This window comes from Myotis yumanensis, unplaced genomic scaffold (assembly GCF_028538775.1).
Source record: "Myotis yumanensis isolate MYYU_CA2020_CCGP unplaced genomic scaffold, mMyoYum1.0.hap1 SCAF_3, whole genome shotgun sequence".
In the NCBI taxonomy this organism is placed as follows: Eukaryota; Metazoa; Chordata; class Mammalia; order Chiroptera; family Vespertilionidae; genus Myotis; species Myotis yumanensis.
In genome coordinates, this window is record NW_027223754.1 from 134,222,483 (window position 1) to 134,236,631 (window position 14,149).

Genomic DNA, 14,149 nt, shown 5'->3' on the forward strand with positions numbered 1-14,149 from the left:
GTGCCCACAGATTCCATCCCTTGAGTCCTTCAGCATGTTGCTTGTGGAGGTGGCTCTGGATCTTCCTGGGAAGTGCAAGCCAAGGTCAGCTGTCATCTGTGTCCTTCCCAGGGCCAGCAGGCATGAACTGCAGAGTGATCAGCAGATGGTTGCTTTCTGTGCTAGGCTTGAAGGTGCTCAGGAAAGACCAAGGACAGAAGCAGGTTGACTGCCACTAGTGCCAAACAGTGAGAGATACAGGGCACACTGAGGCTTATTTGAGAGATTTTAGTAAAGTCTGAATCATGGGCCAAGACAGACCATTAATATGGAAAAGCCAAAAGAAACAGCTTCAGTGGGCCCAAAAATTGGATGGACAGGGTCTCAGAAAATCACCAGGGCAGGACAGAGAGTTAGAAAGGTTGATGGAGACTCATATATTGTGTCCACTTAGCACAGGAGGGCTCAGAAAAGAAACAATGGCATATGGCAGTACTTCTGTTGGAAAGAAAGCTGCTTTTTAGCTCTCACCCCAATACCAGACAATTCAGTTGCTCCCCATATGTCCCTGATGACTTTCCAACTTCTACCCCAGCACTGGAGCTCAGAAAAAGTGAGTCTGAGTAAGTTCATGAGGAGGCCCTTTAAAAGAATCACCTGAAAATTCTGCAGCCCTCCTCACTCAGCCACAATTCTTCTGGTTTTTACAGCCATAACTAATGGAGACTTCTCTTCCTGGCACTGGAATCCTGGGCTGAAGGCTTGATGTGGGGCTGGGAACCCCTTATTCCTTAGGGGGAACCTCCATAAGCTCAAATATCTCTCCTGATTTTTATCAGACTCTTGTGTCTGACAAGCCCCTTCCATGTCTCCATCTCTGTTTGCACCCTTCCTACAAGTCTGGATGTGGCTTTTTCTTTATATCCTTAGTTGTAGGACTTCTGTTCAGTTAGATTTCATACATTTCTGAATGATGGCTGTTGTGTAGTTTAGTTATAATTTTTACTTGGTTTTGGAAAGATTTGAGTACTGTGTTTACCTGAGCCAACTTTTTAGTTATTGATTGATTATCTTTTTTCTTGAAAAAGAGAAATATATATATATATATATATATATATATATATATATACACACACACATATATATATATATATATATAGAGAGAGAGAGAGAGAGAGAGAGAGAGAGAGAGAGAGAAAGAGAGAGAGAGGAGAGACATCTATTTGTTGTTCTACTTATTTATGCATTCATTGGTTGCTTCTTGTATGTGCCCTGACCAGAGATTGAACCTGCAACCTTTGTATATAGGGACGATACTCTAACCCACTGAGCTAACTTCTACTTTTCTATATTTAAATCCCTCCTGGAAGGTGTGTTTGTATGTGTGTGTGTGTGAATTTTATGTATATAAAAGCATAATGGAATCAGAGATAACTGTAAGTACTGAGATGATCATAAATAAAGGCAATTCATTGTTAGGAGGAATTCTGAGCTAGAGAGGGTAAAGAAAACTTACAGCCTGCTATAATTTTATTAATTCTAAAAATAGGGCCTTGAAATTCCACAGTACATGCATGTTTATTTATGCCTTGGGGCATCCTGCTTTTTTTGCAAATCTCTCTTGTGAGCTTGGGAGCTGCTGAAAATCAGATAAGCTGTCTTATTCAGATTTTGTAATGGTTACATTGACTAGAGCAGGTTCTGTATAATATGTACAGAAAACATTTTATTTCTTACCTTTGCTCCCATCCCTGTAGTTGAAATCTAAGACACTTATCTAATCTTAGTTATCTATTGATTTGTAATAAATTGCCTCAAAATTTATTGGCTTCAGATAATGACATTTATTATTTCACTATGTCTGAGTCAAGTATCCAGCCATGTCTTAGCTGAGACTTCAGGCTCTGAGTCTCACAAAGCTATGACCATGGTGTTGGCCAGGACTGTGGTTTCATCTGTAGACTTGGCTGGGGGTGGATACATTTTCAAGCCGATTCTACACATTTTTGGCAGGATTTATTTCCCTATAGGCTGTTAAGTGAAAGGCCTCAATTTCTTACAAGCTGTTAACAATAAGCTTCCCTCACTTTCTTGCTACATGGACCTCTTCATACAATAGCTCTTAACACAGTAGCTGGCATCATCAGTGTGAGGATACATGAGGTCAGAGAAAGATGGTCAGTAAAGAGAACCACAGTTTTTGGGAAAAAACTATGTAGTGATGGTATGTCACTTTTGTGATATTTTGTTTATAAAAACAAAACACCAGACCTAGTTCACATTCAAAGGCAGAGGATTACACAAGAGCATTAATACCAGTAGATCATTGTGAGCCTGCTAATATCCATGAATTTTATAGTGGCATGGAGGTAACTAAAAGTGTTCACTTAAAATCATAGCACAGTCTTGGTTCAGTCATTAGGAAGTTTAGTCAAGTGTGTTTGTCAAAATTTTAGTTTTAATTTAAATTATAAATTATTCCCAGATATTGAGAAAGATGATTGGTTTGATTTCCTTTTTCCCCAGCCAATATCTATATTCATCTTATCTAGGACTGCTGTGTTAGATAGATCCTGGCACAGCATTCACTTTTTTTTTAAATGGGGCATAATGCCTTCTCACATCATAAAAAGTAGGTGGTCTGTCCTTTCCTGCTATGATGATCAATTTCTGACCTTGTCATGGCTGTGATATAAAGAAAGAGAAAATATAGGAGTAAGAGGAAAGTTATAACTAAATTTATTCTTATGCTAATATAGCATCAGCTTCATGGACACAAAAGTGCTTTCATTGACTTTTTCTTTTGGAAAATTATATGGATGGTGCCCATCACTCAGGAGCACTATCCATGTGGGGCAGTTAGTTATCTAGATATGCCTTCATCAGAGCAAAAATATCTTTTCACCTTTTAATTGTCTTTTTAAAAGTAGAAAGCTTGTAGTGGGATTTGTAATGTCTCTAGGCTGAGGTCTTTTTACACCTACAGTCACTTTTCTTGGATAGGGTCCAAGACAAAACCATGCTAACTCTTTTGTGGCAAGGCACACATCTGGTCCTTGGTAAAAACAGATGCTTTATTCCAACAAGCTGTGGAAGGGTGGGCCACCCAAAGAGGCTTCTTTTCTTTTCTTTTTCTTTCTTTTTTTTTTAAAAATCTTCACCCAAGGATATTTTTTTCCATCAATTTTTAGAGAGAGTGGAAGATGGGGAGGGAGGGAAAGAGAGAAAGAGAGAGCGAGAGAAAGAAATATTTGTTGTTCTGCTTATTTATGCAGTCATTGGTTGCTTCTTGTATGTGACCTGACAAGAGATCAAGCCCACAACCTTGGCATATCAGAATTATGCTCTAACAGAGCTACCCCGTGAGGATCAGAAGCTAGTTTTCTTTTACTTGTATGTCAGAGCTGCTAGTCATATCTAGCAGCTGCTCTCTCTTTAGATATCTCTATAGTGGTCAATTGTCAGTTCACTCTTCATAGGGCATTAACCTAGCTCAGTGAGTTTACTTAAACCTTCACTGTTCCCCTCTCTTTTGGGGGAAGTGGAATTTTAAAGAGACCTTAGCTTTGTCAGTTAATCCTAACCTAGCCTCCAACTCCAGATACTTTTAGATTTTACAATGTCATTGAATATGGAAATATCATTAAAAAAATAAAACCCTTCTTACTGACTCTTTAAAAATACTCTTCTCCTGAAATCAGTTTGGCTCAGTGGATGGAGCGTCGGCCTGCGGACTGGGGGGTCCCGGGTTCGATTCCGGTCAAGGGCATGTGCCTGGGTTGCGGGCACGTCCCCAGTGCGGGGTGTGCAGGAGGCAGCTGATCGATGTTTCTCTCTCATAGATGTTTCTAACTCTCTATCTCTCTCCCTTCCTCTCTGTAAAAAATCAATAAAATATATTTTTTAAAAAAATACTCTTCTACAGTCTTGCTTCTTACTTTGGAGCCTAATCCCAGAGGGAAACTCTGGATGTAAGTCTTACCTCAGAGTTGAACTGACCCAAGGCAAAGGAGCTAGGTCTTTCTTGTAACTGTCACATGCCTACTAGTCACGGATTAAGAGAAGATCCGGAGAGAATAAATTATCTGGCACTGCCTGGCTTTCAAAAGATATCAGGGAAATGGACTTAGTAGCCTGGGGGTCCCTTTCCTTAAACATACACACAATGTTGAAAGATATCCCAGAGGATCTGAGTGGAGTACCAAACTTGCAATATAGACATTTTTTTTTTATATAGCACATGAGTACTAAAGCAGCTCTTCAGTTAAATCCTGTTATCATTTTTTATGTGTTTATACAATTTATTATTATGTATCTTGCTCATTTATCCTAAAATTTTCTTGGTGAACGCTCACAGTCACACCAAGTGTTACAAAACTTTTCTGGAAGAAACAACCAGAGTCTTAACAAGATTACTTTTGAAAATATTATTGTCCTATAAGTACAGTTGTCCCTTGAACAACATGAGACTTAAATGCATGAGTCCACTTATTCAGGAATGTTTTTCAATAAATGCCTTTATTGTTTTGGATCTAAGGTTGGAAGTCAAAAGATGTGGCTGGCCAACTATGCATTAATCAACTCAATTTTATATAGTGGTCTTCAGCATCTGCAAATTTTGTTATCTGCAGTGGTCTAGGAATCCATACCCCATGGGAGTCAAAAGTTATACATGGATTTGCACTGATGCCACTAATGTTGTTCAAATGTCAACTGTACTATCTATTGTAGAAAGAATAAATGAGTGCATTATGTATTTCTAAGAGATGTAGAAAAATGCTATCTAATTCTTTTACACAAAGGCTATTGTTAATCTCCTGTAGTCGTTTAATAGATCACTTGTTTTAGTTATTATTACCAATAAACTCCTTTTAAAATGCCATGGAATTTTAATTCTAATATTCCTTGATCATTCCTTGGCTCTTCCACTGTTAAAGATCTACTTCCTGAGCCTGGCCGGTATGGCTCAGTGGTTAAGGGTTCACCTATGAACCAGGAGGTCTCGGCTTGATTTCCAGTCAGGGCACATGCCAGGGATGCAGGCTCAATCCCCAGTGGGGGTGTGCAAGAGGCAGCTGATCAATGATTCTTTCTTGTGATTGATGTTTCTATCTCTCTTTCTGAAATCAATAATAATAATAATAATAAAGAAAAGATCTACTCCTTGAAATTCTATAATCTCTTGGTTATTTTTTTTTGTTTTTCATTCTAATTTTTTATACAACAATTCAACAAGTGTGAGAAGATTCAGTAAATGCATATTTTGTTTGGAATCAAGTTGAGGGCTTTATAGTGGATATTAAATTATTTTTGGAGTGCCATTATCTTCTCCCAATCTTGGGCTGAGTCCTTGACATTCTCTCCCTTTGTCTCATCTCTTTTTGTTTCTTTGTTTGTTATTTATTATTATTTTGCCAAACAGCTCTACATTAGTTCTACATTCTCCTCAGACTTCCCCTTTTTTATAATTTTTTTAATTATACAAAAAAGGACACTATCAGTCCTAGATTATTACTGAAACAAATTGGCTTATTTTAAAAAATATATTGCTTGAGCAATAAGCAGCAATGATAAGACTGGAGCTTTAGTCTTTTAATGCTCATTTAACCACATATTTGCAATACAGCCAGTTTAAGTAATTTCTATTTAAAGAGCATTAGTTTCCTAACTGGTTATTAAAAAGGAGGGAAAGTATAAGAAATATATCCTATATAATAAAAGACTAATATGAAAGTAGACTGAACGGCGGAACAACCTAACAATCGATGGCTATGACATGCACTAACCACCAGGGGGTGTGTGTGGAACATGGCAGGTGTCGGCCATGGCGGGATGGTGGAGCAGGTGAGCAGGGGCACCATACCAAGGCAGGGTGCCTGTTGCTGTCATCGGGGCGAGCCTCTGGTGGTTACTGAAGATTCTTTGCTCCCACGCTACTGTCCTGCCCAATGCTCGCACCCGCTGCCAGCACTGGCCCCACTCACACCCGCTGTCGGTGCCTGGTGCTGGCCCCGATTGCTTGGCACTGTCAGCGGGTGTGAGCTGAGGCTGCTTGCTCCAATCACCCCTCAGAGCTTCTCCACCTCCCCTGCTCCTGAGGGACAGATCGGGGCCCGGCAGCCGCCTCTCGCACATGCTGCTAGTGACAGCCCTGCTTGCACCAACTGCCGATGCCAGAGCCACCGCTTGCAGTTGTTGCCAGTGCCTGGTGCCGGTCCCAATCACTTGGTGCCATCAGTGGGTACAAGTGGTGGCTGCTGGCCCTGATCGCCCCTGAGGGCTTCTCCACCACCCCCTGCTCTTGAGGGGTGATTGGGGCCAGCAGCTGCCGCTTGCACCCACTGATGGTGCCAGCCCAAATCGCTTAGTGCCATCAGCAGGTGTGAGCAGAGCCGGCGCCGTCAGTCCGTGAGAGTGGAGGCAGCAGAAATGGGGCTGTTGGCAGACAGGGGACCGGGGTGTGCAGTGGGAGGGGCTGGGTTGGGGCACAGAGGATGGGCTGAGACTCGCCCCTGTGCCTACTGCAGCCTTGCGGCCCACAGTTCCTTTTAAGGTGCATGAATTTGTGCACTGGGCCATATATATATATATATATATATATATATATATATATATATATGATTAGAAATATTTGACAAAATTTAGCTACTGTTAATAAAATCATCGATGGGTCTTATTAGATCAATGGTTCTAAATCAAGACCATTGGAGTTGGAGTAGTATGTTGGTAAAAGTTCTCAGCAGATATTTGTAATTCCACCACCTACTGTGAATTAATGGATTACACATTTTTTCAGCTCTTTTAGTTCTTAGCTGCTTTGATCTATGAACTATTGAAAGGAGAGGAAAAGATATTTGTTCTCAACTCTTCCTATTTTGAGGTGGAGAAACATCTTGCCTTTTCCCTGCTCACCCTCCCTTCCCCATAGTAGGAGGAATGGATTATCTGAATAGTAAATGGTGAGCAGAAACCAGGAATGTGGATTTCAGGTCTTTCCCTTTCATCTCTCTTCATTTCCCCTTGCCTATAGATAGCACATTAGTTTTTTTGCTTCCCTAGATATTCCCTTTCCTGTGAAGAATGGACAGTGGTTTTCTAGTACTGCCTGTGTTTAGGGTGGTGGAGAAGCCTGATTAATTCAATGATACTATCATAGTAGTTGTGCACCTAAAGTAAAAAAATTCACAAGTTCTAAAGTTTGATATTTTGACCTCATACCTTTTATCTATCTCTCAATTGGTTGATAATTCAGAAAGTAAATTTAATGTCTTATACATATTGCACCCCTCAATCCTCAAAATTTATCACTGAATGTATAATAAGGGTATTTTAATAGCTGATTATAAGGAAACTAGAGGCCCAGTGCACAAAATTCATGCACAGGTGGGGTCCCTAGACCTGGTCGGCAATCAGGGCTGATCAGGGCCAGGCCGATCAGGGCCGGGCTGGAGAGGAGACGACGGTGGCTGGGCCGGGTGTGGAAGGAATGGACACTGGATGTTGACGCCGCCATTATCAGCGCCCCACCACCACATGGTTTCCTATCCCCCCTATTTCTCCCTCCCCTGCCGCAGTGATGAGATACCGCCACTGTGGTGGGTGGGCAGCAGGTTGATTGGGGCCTGCTGACCATGGAGGAGGGACGGGGCACAGGAGGTTGGCCGCCAGCCCTGAGGAGGCAGCAGGCCCTTGGCCCTCCTGGGAAAAGGGCTGCAATCGCCGCCAGTCACCCCCAGTTCCCTGTCCCAGCCTGGGGCCTGCCAGCTGGGGAGAGGGACTGCAGGAGGTTCATTGGCCAAGGAAGGTTGGCTGTGGGAGCACACTGACCACCAGAGGCAACTCCTGCATTGAGTGTCTGACCCCTGGTGGTCAGTGCGTGTCATAGTGACTGGTTGTTCTGGTCGTTCCAGTTGCTTATAAGTCTATCAATTTACCTATTTATGCACTAGTATTACAATGTGAATTAAGAAATGAACCCTCCATTTGAAGGATAAGAAATAGATGAAACAGAAGTTGGCTTATGCCCTATAGAAAAAGAACAATGTTCTAGATGGATAATGCCACTGAGGTGAAACAATGAGATTCCTGTTCAAGATGAGACACTGGCTAATTTCAAATAGCAGTAGTTGACCTTTCACCTCCTACCAAAACATTCAAGTCAAACCTGCTAGCATCACATCTCTTTAGTAAAAACCACTTCAGTTAACATAATAAGAAATTAACAATATAAAGGCAAGCATGGATCCAAAAAGAATCAAATTTCTAAAGGTAACCAATATTATAAAAGGAAAACTGAACACATATTAGAACACTAAAATAAACCCAAGGGAGTCTCACAGAAAAATATCCTATCTAATAATAGACAAACAAGGTAATTGACCATACCTTCACTACACCTCCCATTGGCTAATCAGCGCGATATGCAAATTAACCGCCAGCAAATATGGCGGTTAATTTGCATACGTAAGTGCCCAGAGGCTATCTGCTATCGAGGCCTAAAATCAGAGCTGAGAGTTCCCCTGCCCAGGCCTGACGCCTCAGTCAGAAGTGTTAGGCCTGGGCAGGGGTGGAACCAGCCATCGCAGGGAGGAGGGGCAGAGTCGGCGATCGTGGGGAGCTGGGGGTCCCCTGCCCTGGCCTAACGGCTTGGCCAGAGGCATTAGGCCTGGGCAGGGGCAGAGCTGGCAATCACAGAGGGCTGTTGGTCCCCTGCCCAGGCCTAACACCTTGGCCAGAGGCATTAGGCCTGGGCAATGGCGGGGAGCTGGGGGTCCCCTGCCCAGGCCTAACGCCTTTGCCAAAGGCGTTAGGCCTGGGCAGGGGAGGAGCCTGTGATTGCCTGGAACAGGGGGTCCCTTGCCCATGGCATTAGGCCTGGGCTGGGGCAGAGCAGGAGATCACGGAGAGCTGGGGGTCCCCTGCCCAGGTCTAATTCCGCGGCCAGAGGTGTTCGGTCTAGGCAGGGGCGGTTCCAGCATTGGGGGGTAGCAGGGGTGGAGCTGGCGATGGTGGGAGCTGGGGGTCCCCTGCCCAAGCCTAAGGCCTTGGCCAGAGGTGTTAGGCCTGCCCAGGGGTGGAGCCAGCAATTGCGGGGAGCAGGGAGGGAGCTAGTGATGGCGGGGAGCAGGGGCAGAGCCAGCGATCATGGGGAGCAGGGGCTGAGCCCATGATTGAGGGAGCTGGAGGTCCCCTGCCCAGGGCTAATGACTCGATCAGAGGCATTAGGCCTGGGTAGGGGCCAAGCCGACAATTGATGTGAACTACAGAGGAAACACCTTTTCTGACTGCTCATTGGCTTAGCTCCCTCAATGCCACTGGTAATATTCTTAGTAACTTGGGTAATAAGAATCCAAATAGGTGATCTAGGGTTTTTTACCACACTCCTGGAGAAAAAAAGAAAGGTCCGCTGCAGGAGGGTTAAGAAATGTCATACCTTGTCCTAGCTGGTTTGGCTCAGTGGATAATGCCTCGGCCTGCCCACTGCTGGGTCTGCGTTCAATTCTGACCAAGGGCATGTACCTAGGTTGCAGGCTTCTCCCTGGCCTGGGCCCAGGTCAGGGCTCATGCAGGAGGCAATCAATCAAAGTGTTCCTCTCACTTTGATGTTTCTCTCTGTCTTTCCCTTTCTCTTCCACATTCTCTAAAAATCAATGGAAACATATCCTCAGGTGAGGATAAAAAAAGAAAGAAAGAAAGAAATGTCATATCCTATGAAAGACACATCTTGAAAATGCCTAAAGAAAGTTGTCATTTTTTCATGGTAAAGGGACTGGAGTCCATGTTGATGAAAACACCTTGGTGGCTGGGGTGACTGGCAGTGGCTGCAACAGCGGGGTGATGGGGCTTGTGCCTTCTCCTGATCAGCTCGGTCGCCTCCCACAAAGGGAGGCCAGACTGTGGCTTAGGCCCACTCCCCAAAGGGAGCAGGGAGCAGGGAGCAGGGAGTAGGACATCCCCTGAGGGCTCCCAGTATGTGATAGGGGGCAAGCTGGGCTGAGGGACTCCCCTCCAGTGCACAAATTTTTGTGCACCAGGCCTCTAGTATAATATAAAATGTTTTATTTATTTATTTATTTATTTATTTATTTATTTATTTAATTCTTGCCTAGGAATATGTTTATTGATTTTAGAGAGAGAGGAAGGGAGGGAGAGAAAGGGAGAGGAAGAGAAAGAGAGACACCAACATGAGAGAGAAACACCAATCGGCTGTTTCCCACATGCATCCAACATGGGATAGAACCTGAAACCTAGGTATTTGCCCTGACCAGAATTTGAACCCGAAACCTTTTTGGTGTATGGGATGATGATTCAATCAACTGAGACGACTGGCTGAGGCTAATGTTTTATTTTTGAAGTAGAGGCCCAGTGCACAAAATTCATGCACCAGTAGGGTCCCTAGGTCTGGCCAGTGATCAGGACTGATCGGGCACTTCTGGCTGCCATCCAGGGCCTTCCTTTGCTGTCATCCAGCTACCAGCTGGGGCCTTCCTTCATTCTGCACCACCCCCTGGTGGTCAGTGCATGTCATAGCGAGCAATCAAACTCTCGGTCTCTAGGTCGAACTCCTGAGGGGACACTTTGCATATTAGCCTTTTATATATATAAACTAGAGGCCCGGTGCACAAAAATTTGTGCACTTGGGGGGGGTCATCCCTCAGCCTGGCCTATGCCCTCTCGCAAACTGGGACCCCTCGGGGGATGTCCACTTGCCAGCAGGGAGCAGGCTTAAGCTGCAGTCGGACATCCTTAGCGCTGCTGAGGAGGTGGGAGAGGCTCCCACCACCACCGCTGTACTGGCAGCCGTCAGCCTGGCTTGTGGTTGAGCAGAGTTCCCCCTGTGGGAGCGCACTGACCACCAGGGGACAGCTCCTGCATTGAACATCTGCCTCCTGGTGGTCAGTGTATGTCATAGTGACCAGTCATTCCCAGTGGTTCTGCTGTTAGGGTCAATTTGCATATTACCCTTTTATTATATAGGATAGAGGACTGGTGCATGTGTGGGGGCCGGCTGGTTTGCCCTGAAGGGTGTCCCGGATCATGGTGGGCGTCCTGCTGGGGTGCCTGGCCAGCCTGGGTGAGGGGCTGATGGCTGTTTGCAGGCTAATCAAGCCCCACCCAGCGGGGACCCTCACCCCATGGAGGTTTTGCCAGCCTGGGTGAGGGGCTGATGGCTGTTTTCAGGCTGGCCACACCCCCTTTCGGGTGGGGGGGTCCCCACTGGGTTGCCTAGCCAGTCTGGGTGAGGGGCTGAGGGCCGTTTTCAGGCTAGCCAAGCCCCCCCAGTGACGGAAGCTCCCAGCCTCTCCTTTTTTCTTTTTTTTTTTAATTCTGGGATTTATTTACCTTTCTATAATTGAAACTTTGTTGCTTTGCGTGGAGCTCAGAGCCGGCCGTGGCAGGTGGGAAGCTTGGCTTCCTCCATCATTGGGGCAACCAAGCCTCCTGCTTGCTCCAGCTCCGTGACTGCCGGCTGCCATTTTGGTTGGGTTAATTTGCATATAGTCGCTCTGATTGGCTGGTGGGCGTAGCTTAAGGCATAGCGAAGGTATGGTCAATTTGCATGTTTGTCTTGTATTAGTGTAGATAAGAAAGACAAAAAAATATAAGAAGAGAATAATTGCTATAGATACACCAAATGAACTAAAAAAAACCCCTCAATTGTATAATTTATTAATTAAAATTTTCTATTTTTACAAATACAATTAAATTAGCAAATTTATGGTAATTGTGACTAGAAAAGAAAAGGAGAAAAAATACATGAGCAAGATTGAGAAAAAAAAGAGAATAAAACCGAAGATTCATGGAAGAGTGATAAAATAATAAATGAATACTGTGTTCAACTTATGGCAATAAATTTGACAACACAGACAAAATGGTCAATTTTTCTGGAAAAAATGAATATTTCTAAAACTGGCTAAGAAACAAGCATAGAGCCTCAAGAGATCAATACCTGAAACAGATATAAACAAGTAGTAAATTTTCTACCTATAAAGAGAGACAGCACTAAAGCACTTTTAGAGAAGATTTTCTCCAGCATTCAGGGAAGAGATCTTTCTTATCTTTTATAAAATGTTCTGGAGAAAAAACAGGGGGATCGGGCCTAAGCAGGCAGTCAGACATCACTCTCGCAGTCCAGGGCTTTCACAGTCTGGGACCACTCCCTCCTTACCAGCCGCCTGCAGCAGAGGAGGGAGAGGCTCCTGCCACCACCACTGCACTGGCCAGCCATGAGCCCGACTTCTGGCTGAGCAGCGCTCCCATTGTGGGAGTGCATTGACCACCAGGGGCAGCTCCTGCATTGAGCGTCTGCCCCCTAGTGGTCAGTATGCATCATAGCGACTGGTCATTCCACCGTTTGGTCAATTTTCATATCAAAGTTTTATTATATAGGATGATTGTGGTAGAAAAATATTTTTGAGGCAATAGCACTAATTAAAAAGGAATAAAAGTGTTACATTGAACTTGAACACTCTTAAAATTTCTCCACATGGAAAAAATGTAATTTAGAAAATGAAGTACAAGCCATGGACTTAGAAAAATTACTAGCAGTGCATGTAGAAGACAAATAATTAATTTAAAGAATATATAAAGAATCACTAGATATCAGTAATTACAATACAATGTAATAAGAATGGGTGAAACATTTGAAGATACATTTCACACACAAAAAATATTATTCAAAAGCCATTTGAGTCTTGAAAATGTTCTCAACATTGTTGGTCATCATGAAAATGCAAGATGAAACCACAATGAGATGATCATCATTCTTTATATTCTTTTGAATAGCTAATTAAAAACAATTGACAACACAAATTTTTGGAAAGGATGTGGACCATTAGAATTCTCAAACACTGCACACACATAACCACATTGGGAAACATTTCAACACTTTTTTATTATTTTTTATACCCGCTATCCTAGATATTTATCAAGGAGAAATAAAAGCATATGTTCAAAAAAAAGATTCATATAAGAACGTTCATAGTCACTTAATGTACAATATCTCAAATTTGGAAACAACCAACAGTGGAATGGAGAAATTGATTGTAGAATGCCACGCAGCAATAAAAAAGAATGAGCTACTGATCTATGCAGCCACATGGAAAAATTTCACAGGGATGATGTTGAGTCCAACCCAAAGATTTATGCAATAGAATATTACTCATATGAAGTTCAAGAAAATACAAATGTAACATATGCTATTTAAAATCAAAGTAGAGTTTTCCTTATGAAGCAGATGTTGGCATTGGTTGGAAAGTGGCATGATAACAGTTTCTGGGATGATGCAAATGTTCTTTGTATTGACTGTAGTGGTAGTTAGGTATATATTTCTTTGTATACAAATTATCTCTCAATATAAAAATAAACTATCAAAAAGATTAAGGGATTGAGTTAAAAAAACATTTTAGAAAAATAGACAAAACAAATAAACAGCCATAATTGGTCCTAAAATATATGTAAATTATAAGTAAAGTTGCTTAGCTTCACTTATACTAAATGTAAATTAAAACTTTTTTGAGATAGACATTTTAACCTTTTAGATGGGCACAATTCCAGTAGCTTCATTAAACAAAGCGTGGCCAACAAGACTATCAGGGTAAAGTAATTAGTTGGCAAGTGAACATGGCATAATCTCTATGGAGGGGATTTGGAAAAATCTCATGAAACACATTTATTTTGGGCTTTTTCTCAGCAATCTCACTTCTAGAAATTTACCCTGAATTATAGATTCACTAATGTGAACAATCAACAATGACATAATATCAATAATAAGAACACATACACAAATATAATCACAAGATCAATTTTAATAGCAACATATTGGGAATAATCTAATAGTGCAAATAGTTATTAACTAGAAAAAAGGGGTATTCTTTATTAGAATACTATGCAGCTATCTATAATAATGAAAGGATAATATGCAAATTATACCAGAAGTCATTCCATCCTTCCCGACAAAGCTAGGGCTGTGAGGGAAGCCCGGGTCCCAGGTGCCAGAGGGAAGCCGGTGCCAGCAGCCTGCAGGAGGAAGGCCTACTCTTGCATGAATTTTGTGCACTGGGCCTTTAGTATATTATTTAAAAAAATCTCTTTGAACTTATTTTGAATGCTTTCTAGTCTCTATATTAGTAAGTTAATAAAAGGTCTTATAGTATGCATAATATATTAC